Source organism: Sceloporus occidentalis, unplaced genomic scaffold (assembly GCF_023333645.1).
Source record: "Sceloporus occidentalis isolate IW3139 unplaced genomic scaffold, rSceOcc1.0.p SCAF_21, whole genome shotgun sequence".
Lineage (NCBI taxonomy): Eukaryota > Metazoa > Chordata > Lepidosauria > Squamata > Phrynosomatidae > Sceloporus > Sceloporus occidentalis.
Genome location: NW_028317001.1, coordinates 14,872,368 through 14,889,716, shown reverse-complemented (window position 1 = coordinate 14,889,716; position 17,349 = coordinate 14,872,368). Strand labels below are relative to the sequence as shown.

General features: G+C 42.8%; 1 pseudogene across 1 annotated transcript; it reads left to right on the top strand.

Moving 5' to 3' along the window:
- Window positions 1-2,390: 2,390 nt before the first annotated feature.
- Window positions 2,391-7,573, top strand: LOC149301661 (uncharacterized; annotated as a pseudogene). The gene is made up of 2 exons (XR_016272232.1): window positions 2,391-2,500; window positions 6,263-7,573. The product of XR_016272232.1 is annotated as an uncharacterized LOC149301661 (transcript).
- Window positions 7,574-17,349: the final 9,776 nt, after the last annotated feature.

Sequence of the window (17,349 nt, the reverse complement as noted above, 5' to 3'; positions counted from 1 at the left end):
ACAGACTCTCTGTTTAATGATCTGCTCCAGAATCTTTCCTAGAACTGATGTCAGACTAACTGGACGATAATTGTTGGGATCCTCTTTTTTCCCCTTTTTGAAGATGGGGACAACGTTTGCCCTCCTCCAGTCTGCTGGGATCTCTCCTGTTCTCCAGGAGTTTTCAAATATGATTGCCAATGGCTCCGATATTACTTTTGCCAGTTCTTTTAATACCCTTGGATGGAGTTCATCTGGTCCCGGAGACTTAAATTCATTTAGATTAACAAGGTGTTCCTCTACTATCTCTTTACTTATTCTGTGCTGAAATTCCCCTATTCTGTCCTCTGCTCCATTATCCTCAGGTTGAGCACCGTTTGCCTTTTCTGAGAAGACTGAGGCAAAGAAGGTGTTGAGTAATTCTGCCTTTTCTCTATCTCCTGTTAGCATTTTGCCATCTTCTCCACGCAGTGGCCCTACCGTTTCCTTCTTCTTCCTCTTGCTGCGGACATATCCAAAAAAGCCCTTTTTATTGTTCTTAACCTCTCTAGCAAGCCTGAGTTCATTCTGCGCTTTAGCTTTTCTGACTTTACCCCTACACATGCCTGCTATTTCTTTGAATTCCTTTTTTGTGATTTCCCCCTTTTTCCATTTCTTATACATGTTCTGTTTCAAACTCAGCTCGGTTGAAAGTTCCTTAGTCATCCATCCTGGTTTCTTGAGACACCTCCCGTTTTTCTTTCTCACTGGAACTGTTTGAAATTGTGCCTTCAGTATCTCCCTTTTGAGAAAGTCCCATCCGTCCTGAACTCCTTTATCTTTTAGTATTTCTGACCATGGAATCGCCCTCAGTACTTCTCTAAGTTTACTGAAATCCGCTCTCCTAAAGTCTAGGATGCGTGTCTGACTCTGCCTGGCTTCTCCTCTCCATTGTATAACAAACTCCAGGAGAACATGGTCGCTTCCACCTAAGGATCCCACCACTTGCACCCCAAGAGAAGCATCCAGCTGTGTTTCTGTAGTCAGAAGCAAAATGAAGAAATCTTCTTCCGAGGGCAACTGGGGACCTCTGCAGGTTTCAGCAGATAATGCACTCATTTCACATCCAGCTATGAGGACATAGTCAGGACCCTTTCCAATTTCCCATCCCCTGATCTCTCACAAGGCATGGAGTAAGTGTTGTGTAGGGGAGCTGCAGTGAGTCTGTGCTAGGTCCAGGGGGTTTTGTTTGGTGCAGAGGGAGAAAGGGGATGCTCACATCTACATCGGCCCAAAGGAGGCATATGTTACCTGGATATGTCATCAGCAGGATGCTGTTCTCTGTGTCTTTGACTGCTGCAGGGTTTCTGGCTAAACCAAGCCTTACCCTGGTCTCTTTTCTCAGGAACCTCATTGCGATCCCCTTGTACACAGCGTTGGGACGTTGTTTGCTGGAAGTGACCAAAGTGCAGGGCCACCAGGATCCCCCTGCCCACCTGATGGCCAACACAAAGGCCAAGCAGACGGGGCTCGGCTCCAACAGAAAGGGGCTGCCGAGGGTTAACAGCTCTTTGGTAAGTTGCCATCCTGACTGTTATTTTCATCTGTGTCTGGGCTGGATCATGAAAGCAAGCAGAGAAGATACTGTCCCAGTTTGGCAGAGAGAGTCCTGGTTAATCCTCTGTCTCCTCATTTTTTCAGGGGCTTAGGAAATGTCCTATTTCACTCTCCTCCTCCCATTTCCTCCTTTCTCCTCAGGTCAGGTCTCCTCAGGTCAGTGCTGCAAAGTGCATTCCAGGTTCAAAAGAGTCTACAGCCCATCAATGCAAAAGAGGGGAGAGGGGAGGAGAGAAGGGGGCAGGGTCTTGCCCTTGCCAGGAGTCTGAGCCAAAAGCAAAATGCTGTACCCTTTCTCGCTTGTGTGATCTTTATCATTAACAACTTTGGCCATCTTGACCCACTTCTGGTGTTGCTTGTCCACATGTGTGTTGCTTTCCCCATCTGTGAAATGCTGGATGATATGGAAGAATATCTCTGGACTTAAATTGAGGGTGGGCCCAGTGACCCTCAAGCCCAGAGTACTCCCCAGAACTGTTTATTAAAAATGAAATTTGCCTCTGAAATTAGGTGAAATATGGCTAAATGAAAACTAATATACATGTTGGAATAGCCAGTATGTTAATCAATCAATAATATTCCAGAAATGGCCGAAATTATATTGTTTATCATATTGTATATTATATTGAAAGGATTCGAGACAAACTGGATCTCAAAGGCTGTAGCTTTTTGCTTTCTTGCAGAATTTAAAGTTTATTTCCTGGACTGAATTCTGAAGTGTTGAAATAATATTTGCGATGCACAATGTGCTTTCCTCCCCTTTTGTTTAGTCACTCTCTGGATCAGGGCTATTTTCTATTCCAGGTGACCTTTCCGGATGTGGCTGTATATTTCACTGAGGAGGAATGGAAACTGTTAACGAAGAAACAGAGACTGATGTACAGTTATGTGATGATGGAGAATTATGGAAATGTAGCCTCTGTGGGTAAGGAACCTGAATCCATTTCACTTCCTTTGAAGACTGAGGGCCCTTTCATAATTCACTGTCAGAGTGCTATGATTCCACTTTAGAATTATAAAATCAAAGAGTTGAAATAGACCACAAGGACCACCCGGTTCAATCTTCTGCCATGCAGGAACAGACATTCAAAGCACCCCCGAGAGATGGCCATCCAGCCTTTGTTTAAAGACCTCCAAAGAAAGAGACTCCACCAAACTCTGAGGGAGTATATTCCACTTTTGAAGAGCTCTTACTATCAGGAAGTTCCTCCTAAGGTTTAAGTGGAATCTCTTGTCCCTGTGGCTTGCATCCATTGTTCCATGTCCATTAATTTGAAATTAAGAATAATAATAACCATAATGCGATGCCACCATGCTCTGATGGAGTATATTCCACTGTTGAATAGCTCTTATTGTCAGGAAGTTCCTCCTAATATTTTGGTGGAACCTTTTTTCCTGTGGCTTGTGTGATCCAGTTTGGATTTATATAAATTTTGGGTACCAAGCGATCAAAAATCATGACCCCTGACTGACCCCATCGCAGCCGCCATTATCCCAAAAGCGAGCTGACTACGTAGCCAGACAAGCCTAGCAGGCCATGGCTAAAGCAGAAAGGCAGATTTAAACCTTTAAAACCAGTTCTGGGAGTTGCCATTGTCGCAGGCAACCTGAATGAGGACAAAGGAAGTTTGCCTCACCTATTGATGGTATTAAGTACCCAGCCATCTACATAGTAGTCTTCTCCCAACGAAGTGGCAGACCCTTTTGTGTATCCATTGTTTAACTTTAGTCTTAGTCAATACATAGCCATGAAGACCTTTGTTCCGCAGGTAGCTATAGCCTGAGGATACGTTTCGCAGTATAAATAAGACCCAGATTCCAGCCCTCCTTTGGGCTTTCTGAGCTACAGTTCCAAACCTCAACTCTGTCGAGCAATCGCTCCGGAGCTCTCTTGGGCACTGTGCCCTGCTGAAATCACTTGGGCAAGCCAAAGCCCACTGTCTCTTTCGGGCCTCTTGTTAGCTTAGCCCGCTGGAACTTAGCTCCTAGCCATCGCGGTTGCCACTTGCTTTCTGTTCCCCGCTGCCGTGTTCACTTACCAACATCCCTCACATCTGTCGCTTGGAGAAGACTCCTAAGGTAAATATTTCAACGGTGCCTCTATCCTTTCTCCTTTACCCCCAACTCTTCCCCTCCCTTGCTTTAGCATTGAATGTGCGTGTGTGTGTGTGATCCCTTTTTGGTTGTGTGGCTTTAATAAATGTTTATATTTTATTTGCAACTCATTGACATTGCAGTCTCTGTTTCTTGGGGTTGGACTATATGACCTCTGGTATACACATAGGGATCCAATCTGCTGCGTGCATTGTTAGGACACGCCTCTTGTAAATTTGAGCTAATTAAATTCTCCTGATTCGATCCTTCCTAACACTTGCGTCCATTGTTCTGTGTCCTTTGTTCTAGAGCAGCAGAAAGCAAGGTTGCTCCATACTCAGTATCTCTTCAAATACTTGAACAGGGCTGTCATATCCACTCTTAACCTTCTCTTCTCTAAGCTAAACATACCCAGCTCCCTAAGTCATTCCTCAGAGAGCATGGTGTCCAGACCATGCACCATTTTGGTTTCCTTCCTCTGGACATGCTCCAGTTTCTCAACATCTGTTTGAATTGTGGTGCCCAGAACTGGACACAGAATCATTGCAAGTGAGCCCTGACCAAAGCAGAATAGAGTGGAACTATTACTTCCCTTGATCTTGACACTATACTCCTATTGATACAGCCTAGGATCACATTGGCCTTTTTAGCTGCTGCATCACACTGTTGACACATGTTCAACTTGTGCTCTACTACCATTCCTAGTTCCCTTTCACATGTAATTTAATTGTCATAACAACTTCCTGTGGAATCTTGGAATTTCTAGTTTTAGTGAGGCGCTATTGTTCTCCACTTTGTAAGGATTCTCAGTATCCAATCCTAAACTGCCAATTCTGGAATTTTGTGGGAAGGAGCCATGGAGATGAATGCTTTTTGCCCCTAAATGGTCCTCAGCCCATTCCTGAGCAAGTTTCCTGGCTTTTGTGGCCCCTCTTCCAGCCTTTTGAGGCTCTGGAGAGGCTTCATGGGAAAAAGGCCTCCCTTGGCCCTGCAATGGATCAGAGAGGGCCCAACAGTGGCAAAATGGCCTCCACTTCCACAAAGGGATGCTGTGGGATATTGAGGGGCAAAACATTATACCATATTTTTAGGCAACACAATTTGGGGTTTCCCCTGAGATCCCCTGGGGTCCAATGTGACCACCCCACTTTCCAACAGTAGTTCATCCCTGTCTTAGAGATGCCTTAAGGTTGTTTTAAGGCTCATCTCTCACACTTGACCCTCACTAATATCAGAAACCAGGTCCCAGACTCCTTGTTCTGCCTTTCCTAATGCATTAGTTGTATATTGATTGTCTTGCCTTTCTCAAGAAATGAGCCTCAAAGTGTCCCTTCTGTGCATCACACTCTGTGGATGTGTGTCTGTGATAGAGAGATGGAGGCAATGTGAAAAACAGAAAGGCAGGGAAGAGATGCTGAAGATGAAATGGTAAAGCAGTGCAGATGGGCAAGAGGGAAGGTTGGAGAGTGAAAGGAGAAAAGGAAGGGGATCAGGCCTCTGGGATCCAGGAGGGGAAGGCAGGAGCAAAGCCAGGATCGCCTAGCTTGAAAAACACACAAAGCATCACAAGAAGTAATTTGTATTGTAGCAATAAGGGTAAACATCAATCCATAAAATGAAATCCTAAACCTGGCAGGTAAAAATTGTCCCAAATAACTTTGAGAAATATAGACTTAAAATAGTAGCTTTGGCACGGTTGCTTAGAAAGTTGTATCCTAACTGAGTATCTCCCAAGCTGAGTTATATAACATTTCAAGCAGAATACAAGCTGCACATGGCGTGTTTATAGTGTTTATAGTGGCAACCCACTCATTAACTTCAAACTTCTAAAATGATTCATATAAAACAGAACAGTCAAATGGATATAGTGCAGAAAACACCGTATACAGTCCTATTAATTCCAAAATGGAAGTTGTATAAAAATGTAATAGCCTGACTCTGGGTCATAATTATTTCAAGATATTTCATGGGTGTTTCTACATCTGTTCCAAAAAAAAAAATCTGCTACAAATAATCGCAGATGCACAATATCTGGCAACTTTAACAGTTACCTGCTCCTAATAATACAATTATTTGCAAGCTCTCCTCTCCGACTTCCATCAACTTCACCATCCCTTGTACACACAACTCTAATCCACACCAATCCACATGTGAGCTGTATACTGTATTGGTTGTGAGTCATCTCCTGGTGCCACACAGCATGAAGGGACCTCTGCAGTTAGCCTTCATCATGCCTTGGTCTCTGACTCAGGACTTTATGGCAGTCTCACAGGATATAATGCCACTTGCCAATCAAACTATTTCTCCATATGTTTAATAGAATATTTTTGCAACATTCCTTTTTCTGACTATCTGCTTCCAGTGATTCCCTTAAGTCCCCCTCCAATCTCTTCTTTGTTAACTCCTATAAATAAGGATACAATTGTTCCATGGATTTAGGGGCATAAGTAGTACGGTCATCCTTGGGTTACTAACAGAAACTCTCTTAATTTAATCTCTAATAAGGAGGGGTTAATGAGGGCTAAATCATGGGTAACACCCTCCTCTCTTAACACTGATTTTCAGTCTTATCTGTCACTGTGCTTCTTTACAGAAAAATATTTGAGTCATGAGAGAATCCACACAGGAAAGAAGTCACATAAATGCCAGCATTGTGGGAGACATTTTGCTTACAAGTCAATCCTTGTCATGCATCGAAGGGTCCATACAGGAGAGAAGCCATACAAATGCCAGCATTGTGGGAAATGTTTTTCTCAGACGTCAGACCTAGTGAAACATCAGAGAGTCCACACAGGAGAGAAGCCATACAAATGCCAGCATTGTGGGAAATGTTTTTCTCAGAAGTCACACCTAGTTATACATCAAAGAGTCCACACTGGAGAGAAGCCATACAAATGCCAGCATTGTGGGAAATGTTTTTCTATGAAGTCAGTCCTAGTGACACATCAGAGAGTCCACACAGGAGAGAAGCCATACAAATGCCAGCATTGTGGGAAATGTTTTTCTATGAAGTCACACCTAGTTATACATCAAAGAGTCCACACAGGAGAGAAGCCATACAAATGCCAGCATTGTGAGAAATGTTTTTCTCGGCAGTCACACCTAGTGACACATCAGAGAGTCCACACAAGAGAGAAGCCATACAAATGCCAGCATTGTGGGAAATGTTTTTCTATGAAGTCACACCTAGTGATACATCAAAGAGTCCACACAGGAGAGAAGCCATACAAATGCCAGCATTGTGAGAAATGTTTTACTTCAAAGTCACACCAAGTGAGACATCAAAGAATCCACACTGGAGAGAAGCCATAAAAATGCCAGCATTGTGGGAAATGTTTTTCTCAGAAGTCACACCTTATGACACATCAGAGAGTCCACACAGGAGAGAAGCCATACAAATGCCAGCATTGTGAGAAATGTTTTACTTCAAAGTCAAACCTAGTGACACATCAGAGAGCCCACACTGGAGAGAAGCCATAAAAATGCCAGCATTGTGGGAAAGGTTTTTCTCAGAAGTCAGACCTAGTGGGACATCAGGGAGTCCACACAGGAGAGAAGCCATACAAATGCCAGCATTGTGGGAAATGTTTTTATATGAAGTCAGTCCTAGTGAGACATCAGAGAGTCCACACTGGAGAGAAGCCATACAAATGCCAGCATTGTGAGAAATGTTTTTCTCAGAAGTCAGACCTAGTGAAACATCAGAGAGTCCACACAGGAGAGAAGCCATACAAATGCCAGCATTGTGGGAAATGTTTTTATATGAAGTCAGTCCTAGTGAGACATCAGAGAGTCCACACTGGAGAGAAGCCATACAAATGCCAGCATTGTGAGAAATGTTTTACTTCAAAGTCACACCAAGTGAGACATCAGAGAATCGACACTGGAGAGAAGCCATAAAAATGCCAGCAGTGAACTAACATTATTTTTGTCAATAAGGAATACAAAAAATATATTTGCAGTCCTGCTGTGCTAAGAAAAGGCCTTTCTGATTTTGTTTTTCTGTCCATATGTCTGTTTATGTTTAAAATTGTATTTTGTTAGATTTAGGTTTTAATTGCTAATAGGATAGATAATTGTTTTGGGTTGTAACTTTGGCTGGGGATTGTGGTTCGTGGTATAAGTTAGCTAAATGGGGGGCTGGGATTTGTTGCAGTTGGTTAGAATAGTTTTGGGAATGATAGCGTTTGGAATTTGTGGGATGTTGGCTGAAGAAAGTGGAGGCTGATATTAACAGGAAGGTGGCTAGTTTCTGGGATTGGCAAAGGGGGGCTTGTTACCTGTGGGGCATAGACTGTGGGAATTGAAGGTGGGGGCTACGTTTTAAGAGGGTGGAGTTTTAGGTTTGGGGGTTTTAATTGTTTGGATTGGAGTGGGCAGTTCTGACGTAAACGCTCAATTTCTGACTATGTGTTCTCAATAAAATTCTTTGTTGTTTCAACAGACTGGACTCATTGGTGTACAGAAGTTCTGCATTTGCCCAAAATTTACCCTTTCTTCTCTCCTCAGCCATCATCTCCATTCCCAGCTATAAGAACAGCAGAGGCAAACACACATACATTTATATATATGTATATATGTGTATGTGTGTGTATTATATCTACATACATACAGTATACATAGACTTTATTTCCAATGCAGAGCCTTCCTTTCTTGCCTTTCCTGGGCTCTATTGTGGCCTCTTCGAAGTGTCCTCAAAATAAGGAAGGAAGGGGAGGTTGCTGAACCCCCGGCACACCCCTTCCCTTCCCTCAAAGGCCGCCAATGGAATAAACAGCAGGAGCAGTAAAGCCCTGGTGATCCCTGCACATGATCAGAAGGGGTCTTTGGATGTATGTGCGCATGCACAGTCTCAGCCCTAAAGCCATGGCTGCCCTCACACTCTGTTCTGAGGGAAGGAAGGATGGAAATGGGGGGAAACCGTTGTTTGTTCAGAGGAATGGCTGGAATGTCTTCGGGGGGAGGGGGGCTTGGGGATTATAAGAAGAAGGAATCCCCTCTTCTCCCCCCAACCAAAACGCAGGGGGCCTGCCAGGTCTCCTCTCCCTCTTTCCTTCCCTGCCCCCTCCTCGGGGGATTCCTTGGGGCCCTGGTACTTGGGGGGTTATCATGAGAAGAGAGGACAGGGGGGACCATTACAGAGAGGCATGGCCATGGAGGGGGGTCCAAAGATAAAAAGGGCTTTGAGGAGCCCCCTCCATCCTGGAAAGTGGGGCAGAGGAGAGGCCCTCCCTTCTGATGCCTCATTTGGAGAAGATTTTTGTGCCAAATAAATAGCACCACACAGCATAGGCTTCAATAGCATTGGAAACAACATTATTTGGGGGGGGGGGAGTTTTCTCTGGGGTCTTGGGGGGAGGAAGGGGGAATCTGGGACCTGACTCAGGCACTTCCCCCCAGAACCCATTATTAGAGCCTTCCACAGCTCACTGTGATGCTTTAAATGACCATTTTGCAAATAAAATCTCTCAGATAAGAGCCAACTTGGATGCTGACATTATTGCTGATGCTATAGGTGAGGTGTCCAGTGACTCTGTGAATGGGAGCATCCTGGATCAATTTAAATCTGTGAGTACTGAAGACATGGACAAGCTCCTTGGAAGTGTGAAGAAGACAACTTGCCCTCTCAACCCTTGCCCTTCATGGCTAGTCATCCAAGAAGGAGATGCACTTAGGACTCACCTGAGATATATCATAGATGCATCTCTGAGGGAGGGCTATTTTCCATCTTCCATAAATGAAGCGGTGGTACAGACGCTTCTGAAAAAGCCCTCCCTAAATCCCTTCTACATGAACAAATACAGACCGGTCTCCCATCTTCCATTTCTAAACAAGGTGATTGAGAAAGCTGTTGCTCTTCAACTCCACGTGGTCTTGGATGAAACAGATTATCTAGACCCATTTCAAATTGGCTTCAGGATGGGATACGGAGTCGAGACTGTTATGGTCGCCTTAGTAGATTATCTCCGCTTGAGTATGGACAGGGGAAGTGCAACCCTGCTGGTGCTTTTGGATCTCTCAGGGTCCTTCGATACCATCAACCATGGCATCTTTCTTGAACGTCTGAAGGAATTGGGGACGAGGAGGCAATGCATTGCAGTGGTTCTGGTCCTATCTCTTGGGCAGATTCTAGATGGAGATTCTTGGGGATAGTTGGTCCTCTAAGAGGGAGCTTAAATCTGATGTTCCTTAGGACACCATCCTCTCCCCAATGCTGTTTAACATAAACATGAAGCTGCTGGGAGAGATCATCTGGAGACATGGCATTGGATGTTATCAGTATGCTGAGGAATTACAGATATATCTCTCCATGTCCCGGACTTCAGCGTCAACTAAGAAAGGCATCTCCCCTCTGAATGAATGTCTTGAAGAATTAATGGGCTGGGTGAGAAAAAAACAGAATGAAGCTGAATCCAGATAAGACAGAGCTGCGTAATGCTGGAGATCCTAATCCAGGTATGGAGGTTTGACACGTGTGATCCACCTGTATAAGGGGTCACACTTTCCCTAAAGGACTATGTTAGTAGTTTGGGGGATGCTCCTGGATCCATCACTCCAGATGTCAGCTCAGATACATGTGACGGCGAGGAGTGCCTATTATCTCCTTCAGTTGATATGCTAACTGCACCCAGTCCTGGAAGCTGAAGACCTAAACACTATAGTTCTGATCTTAATTTTATTTCATTATATTTATCAATTATTTCTATTAACTGATTTTCTGAATATATATCTGCTCACCTTTTTCCTCAAATAATTTTTCAAAATATGTAGTGAAAGTATTTTTAATTTTCCCTTGTTCCGTTATGATTGTGTTATTTTGTTTAATTTTAGTTGTCATTTTCTTTTCTCTCTCATTCTTTAATCTATTAGCCATCCGTCGGCTTATTTTATTAGCATTCCCAAATTGATTTTGCTTTGATCTTCTTAAATTTATAGCTATTTCCTCTGTCATTTTTTCTCTAATTGTTCTTTCAATAGTTTTATTTCATTCATTATTTTTATACCCTTTTGTTTGTTGTAGTTTTTGTTCTCTAATTTTAAATTCATTCCTAATTTTTTCCTCTTTCTGCTTTTCTCATTTTTTATTTCCATTGTTCTTTGTATAAATAGTCCCCTTACAAATGCCTTACTAGTATCCCATACAACCTTCATTTTTACCTCCTTTCCACTGTTTTCTTTGAAAAACATCTTTAACTCTCTCTTTACCTTATTTACAAATTCTTCGTCATCTAGGATATCCTCTTTCATTCTCCATCCTATATTTTTGTCCCAATTTATATTTAATTCCAGCTCTATCATATTATGATCCGACATCGTCCTTGGCCAAATTTCCATTTTTTTCACTTTAGTAACCAGTTGCTTCGTCACGAAAAACATATCCAACCTTGAGAAGGATTTATGTGCATCTGAATGGAAGGTATACCCTCCTTTGTTCCCATTACAATGTGACCAAACATCTAACAAATTAAATTCCTCTTTTAAAACAAAAAACCTCTTGGTAATTTTCCTTGTCTTTTCTTAATTACTTTTTTCTGGGATTTCCTGTCCCAAATTGGATTTAGAACTCCATTGAAATCTCCTGTCAAGATTAATTTGTCATTATCAACTTCTCTCTTAACCTCTGCCAAATTTCTGTAAAAGGTTTCCTTCTTCTCTAATGGCCCATAAACATTAATCAGTACATATTTAACATTATCTATCAAAATCTCCACACACAAGAATCTACCGTCTTTATCTTTCTTCAGTAGCTTTGCTGCATACCTTTTATTCACAAAGATTGCAACTCCCCTCTTCCTTTTATTTACTGTGGCACAAAATAATGTCCCCAATTTACTATTTCTCAAATATTTTATATCTCCATCTTTTATTTTTGTTTCCTGTAAACACAATCAATCAAAATTATTCTTCCCTAGATACTGCATTACATGCTTTCTCTTTCTCTCTTGGCTTATTCCTTTTACATTCCACGAAACTATTTTAAGCCCCATTTTCCTTTTAGAGAGGTTCTTATGTCTTTTATGTAGACTTTCCTATCTCTCCTGAGTAACCCTCTTCTGAGCTTTTGTTTCCCAAATTGTCAGTATTTACCTCCTTAATCCCTAGATTATCTCTCCTTCCTTGCCCTTTTCTCTGGGTCTTTTCTTCTCTTTGTCCATTTACACTTTCTCCTTCCTTCTTGTCCCTTTCTTTATTTCTTTCTTCTTGCTCTCTGTTATCTATGCTTAATCTCTCATAAAATGCTTTTCCTTGTTCTATTGTACTTATCCTATATCTCCTCTGATGGTAATGAAAGATCACTCCTTCTATCTTATCCCATCTGTACAGTATCTCATTCTTATTGCAAAAGAATATTGTTAGGAATTTATATTCCTGTCTCTTTCTAATTATTTGCAATGGTAAATCCTTATAAATTTCCACTATTCTATCTTCCACAATCAATTTTTTCTCATAATTTCGTTGCAGTATTTGCTCTCTCATCCTTGACCTTGTAAAACATACCGTAATGTCTCTGTCCAATTTCCTTTCCTTTGCTATCTTTGAGCTAAGTCTAAATTTCTTATCAATCTGTTCCTCCATCGAATCCTCCTCAATATCCACATATTTTGCCAGCATAGGTATAATTTTGTCATATATTTGTTTGTCTTGTTCTTTACTTTCCCTAATTTTAATTGCCCTTTCCCTATATCTGACCTGCTGCAGAAGATTATTCTGTTGTTCCCTTAATTGAGCCTTTTCCAATTCTTCTGTTTTTTTCCAGACTTACCGTTCTTTCTAATACTTCCTCCACCTCCACTTTTACTCCTGATATCTCTTTAGCTAAATTGTCTATTTTCCCCCCTAATCCATCTAGAGGAAAGGAGATTAAATGATGGTCAGAAAGTGGAAAGTCAGGTGCCAGGTAGTCAGAAATGGCGCAGTTTGCAGCAAGAACCAGGTCAAGACAGTGACCAAGAGAATGAGTTGAAGAGTTGGAGTGTGGTTGGAGGCCAAAAGAAGCCAGGAGAGAGTTAAAGTGAGATGTTGTAGGGTTATTGGAATCATCAACGTGGATATTAAAGTCACCTAGGATCAAAGTGGGGACTGAATCTGAAAGAAAGAATGTCAGCCATGATTCGAAGTCTGAGAGGAACTGGGTGGCAGAACCAGGAGGGCGATAGATAACTGCAACACGGAGCTGTAGAGGAGAAAAGAGTCTAATAGGATGAAACTCAAAAGAAGAGGAATGATAGCTGGTGGGGAAGATAGAACTTGAAACTCTTAGATAGCAAGATACCAACCCCTCCTCCTCGACCCTCAGGGCAGCTGGAGTGGGTGAAGGAGAGACCACCGAAAGAAAGGGCAGCGGAGGTTGTAGTATCATGGGCTGGGAGCCAGGTTTCTGTGAGAACGAGGAGGTTAAAGGATTTAGAGAGAAAAAGGTCATGAATTGCTGTTGCTTTAGGGGCAGCAGAGCGGCAGTTCCAGAGGGAACAGAGGAAGGGAAGCAGGGAGACAGGGAGAGGCCGAATGGGGATCAGGTTAGGAGAAATGTGGGGAGCCATGGGAAAGATAGGATTCACTGCCCAGTGATTGACGGGGAAAGGTGTGACACAACAGCAAGGATGACCCTAGCAAAAACAGCAAGGATGACCTTAGCAAAAGAATGGAGACAAAGGAAAGTTCTTGAAGTAGAGGAAGGCTGTTAGGACTATTTGATGCATTGGAAGCAGATAAACTCACAAGGATCTTACAAAAACAAAACAAAACTAAAATGTATAGATTGATAGAAGACTGGGATAAAGTGCTGGACTATATCAAAAAAGAAAGGAAGACTGAAGGGCATACAACGGATAAAAAGAAAACAAAGACACAGCAAAGAACATACACTTTGGAAGTCTTTTAGTTTGTTTGTTGTGGAATCTGAGGTTGGATGTATTGTGAGTTTCAATGTAATTTAGTATGTTTTACAAGTTTTGTCGCTTGTGAATATTTGTATTTGTCAAGTCTTTTAATTGTATCTGTGTTATTGTTGATGGTCCTATATGTCCCCCCCCCCCCTTTTACCAATAAAGTTTTTAAAAGTACAGAATCCTGAAATCTAGAAAGCATATCCAGGAGAAGGTATTTAGGCCACACTGCAAACAACAACCTCCAAAATCCACAAAACAGTGATACCTTTCTCCTGTTTGATGTTTAACACTTTTTCCCAATGAAGAACCCAGTTGAGCTTCAAAAGCTTGTTTTATCTATTTTGTGCATTTTGGCTGGCCACTAAAGGTATCCCTGTTTTGTGGATTGTGGGTGTGATTGTGGTTTGCTGTATGGTCCAGCCAGCATGGCAACCTCTGGATATGATCCCTAGAGTAGGAATCCCTCTTTGTCTCATGGCTGTTTGGGGCTTTTCTCCCTCCCTCCTCTCTGCCCCATAAAAGTCAAGGGGGGACTCGACTCACCTTTGCAAAGGTCTCTTCCAAGGGGCTAGGATTCAGAGACATAGGTTCAATTTGCATTACAGAAATAGTGCACTTCAACACTGCTTTAACTACCATGGCTCAATTCTATGGAGATCTGGGATCTGTAGTTTTGTGAGCTATGTAGCCTCTCTCAGGGAGCTCTGGTGTGAAAAGAGAGTACAAATCCCAGAATCCCATAGCACTGAGAAATGGCAGTTAAAGCGATGTTGAACTGCATGAATTCTGCAGTGCAGATTCAACCATAAGCCATGTTATTCAGGAATATCAGTATCCTAAGGGATCTTGTAGCATCTTTGAGACTAACTGCGTGAAAAAAGTTGTAGCATATGCTTTTGTAGACTTGCGTCTGGAGTTTTGTGGAAGAGAGTCATGGCAACCCTAGTAGCCAGAACCTTCTTTTGTCCTCCATTTTGGGAGAGGAGAGAGGGAGGCCGAATGGAGAGCTCCCTGGAAAGAAGCTGTGTCTCTCCAGGCTGAGAGGCCAGAGACCTAGGAGCAGGGCATCTGCGGTTGGGGAGGAGTCGCTGTCTGAAGCATTGGACCTTCTGGGACCTTCCTTTTGTGCCCATGGAATACAACTGCTGCTTCCCACCAAGAACCCAAAGTAGTCCTCTCCGAAATCCCTTTCTGGGAGCATTGGTGAACTGCCCTGGGCCCTACTACGTTGCAAGAAATAAAAATACACATTTGAAATAATGTAAAACAGCTCATGCTTAAATAATACATGCGTTAAAAGTGACACCAGATTCTCCCCATCCCACCTGGGCTTCCCTTTCAGGTTACAATGTGGTGGGCAAAGCATGACCCACGGCTCCATGCATCAGGGACTTCTCTGTAACCCACAGTGGTCAAAAATGTCTGGGGTCTTTTCGTGATCTTGGGATGCGAGGGGCACTTCCGCCATGTTTTGTGGGACCCCTGGGTCAATATAAGGCCATAAGATGAGGTGTCCTCCGCTCGCTTCCCAGAAGCATGGCAAAAACGTCCCTCATGTTGATGTTGATGCTTATTTTAACCAATTCTGTTTTATATTATTGCCTATTGTTTTATACATATTTTGTAGATTGGCAGGTTTTATTTTTATGTACAGGTCATTTGTATGTACAGCACTGTGTACATTTACAGCGCTATAGAAATAAACGATGATGATGATGATGATGATGATGATGATGATGATGATGATGATAAAGTCGCACTCTCTCAGCCTCAGAGGATGGCCATGGGAAACCCACTCTGAAGGAACCTGCCAAGAAAACCCCTTCAGAGACTCGCATAAAGTCACCATAAGACCTGGAAACAACTGGAAGGCAGACCCCAAGAACAACATTGGGAAATAGGTGCAAGCCTTGCCTCGGGAAAGTGTAATGACTGGGCTCCAGTCAATGGAGGTCTTCTTCAGGCAGTAAATGGAGGTTTATGCAAATGCAGAATGACATCACTGCTACGGAAGGCTCTCTTGACCAATCAGAGAGCAAGATAAAGGTTCTTCTGGAAGCTTCCGTGAGAAGGAGATATAAGGCCTGAGAGACCAAGAGACAGTTGGGGGAATTGTGTCGGTTGGAGATCGAGAGAGAGAGTTAAAGAGCGGATCTTGGAAGTTAGTCTCAGAATTGGACACTTGGGTTTATTTGTTATTTTAATAGCTTGTATGAACTGAATATTATATACCTACAAACATTGTAGATGCAAGACTCTTAATATCTTGTAGGACTTATATTTTAGTTATATTTTGTTATTTATAGTAAATACTTCCTTAGAGTATCTACTACTCAGGCAGAGGTGGCCATTTTGTGTTCTGGCGGCCATTTTGTGCTGCTTGTGACTGTGGGGAACAATGTTCTGGAACCTTCTCTGGGGCCTCAGTTGAACAGAGGCCTCTCTTTCTCTCCTGAGGCTCCAGAGTCAGAAGGAGGCCAGGCTCCTTGGGCCAAAAGGAAGGAAGTGTGTCTCTTTGTATATCTTTTGTGTGTCTTTCTAAGAGGGTTTTCTTATTACACAGCTCTGCTCCTTCTGCGGAACAAGGGTTTTAAAAGGGATCAGAAATGGGGGGATAGTTTTAATACAAGCCTTATTCTTCTTCTTCACAAACATTGGGCTTTGGCTTCTAAGAGGAGGCTTGTCCCCCAAAAAAGGCCAAAAGTGGCTCCTTTGGGAGGTTTTAAAAGTCTCCCCAGTTTTCTTATTAATAGATTTTCAGGGAAGAAGGAAGGAGGCAGAACAGAATAACTCATATTACCAAGAATAATACATACAAACAAACAAACAAAAAGAAGAATAAGGATTAGACAAAAAGCAAACTGCTTCTTTCTTTTAAAGGAAACCCATTATTAGGAAGGTAAAAACAAGACTTGGGTGCTTCTGCCCTTTTACAACCAACTCAGGCTGTATCTGCACTGCAGAAATAATCCAGTTCGAAACTGCTTTAACTCTCCTGGCTCCATGCTATGGAATCCTGGGATCTGTAGTTTCTTGTGGCATGAGAGCTCTCTGGCAGAGAAGGCTTAGTGTCCCAAAGGTAAAATCCCAGGATTCCATAGCACTGAGCGGTTAAAGTGGTGCCAAAGTGCCTTATTTCTATAGTGCAGATGCAGCCTTCTTGGGAAAGGGGCTGATAATGGGGAAAAGAGGAGGAATGCAGAAGGAAAGGAGGACGGACGGACGGAGGGCCACCTGCAGCTGGACTGGCCTCCCTGAGCGGTCAAGAGCTGAGCTGGGTTGTGGACGATGGACACTCTTAATATTAATATTAATATCTTTCACTATTGATTGTAATTAAGGAGGGGATCAGATTCCTCCTTTCAATAGCATCAGGAAAATGTTTAGGTGTTGTTAAGCTTTGGAAATCCTGTTTGGGGACTTTTTGTGCTCTCACAGCCATTGGATGCCATCAGGAAAACCTTTCTTTAGGATCAGAAATCCTGTTTCGGGTCCCTTCCGACTTTGGGGCCCTTTCATCCTCCATTTTGGGTTCCCTGAAGGCCTCAAACCGTCAACTGCCAAGCGCTGAGACGGAGGCAACCATTTTGTATTCTGGCGGCCATTTTGTGCTGCTTGTGACTGTGGGGAATAATGTTCCAGACCCTCTGAGGCCTCAGTTGAACAGAAGTATGTCTTCTTCTACTGAGGCTCCAGAGCAAGAAGGCCAGGCTCCTTGGGCCTAAAGGAAGGCAGCGTGTCCCTTTGTACCTCTGGCCTGCCATTTTGGGGCCAAGGAAGGAAGGAAGGG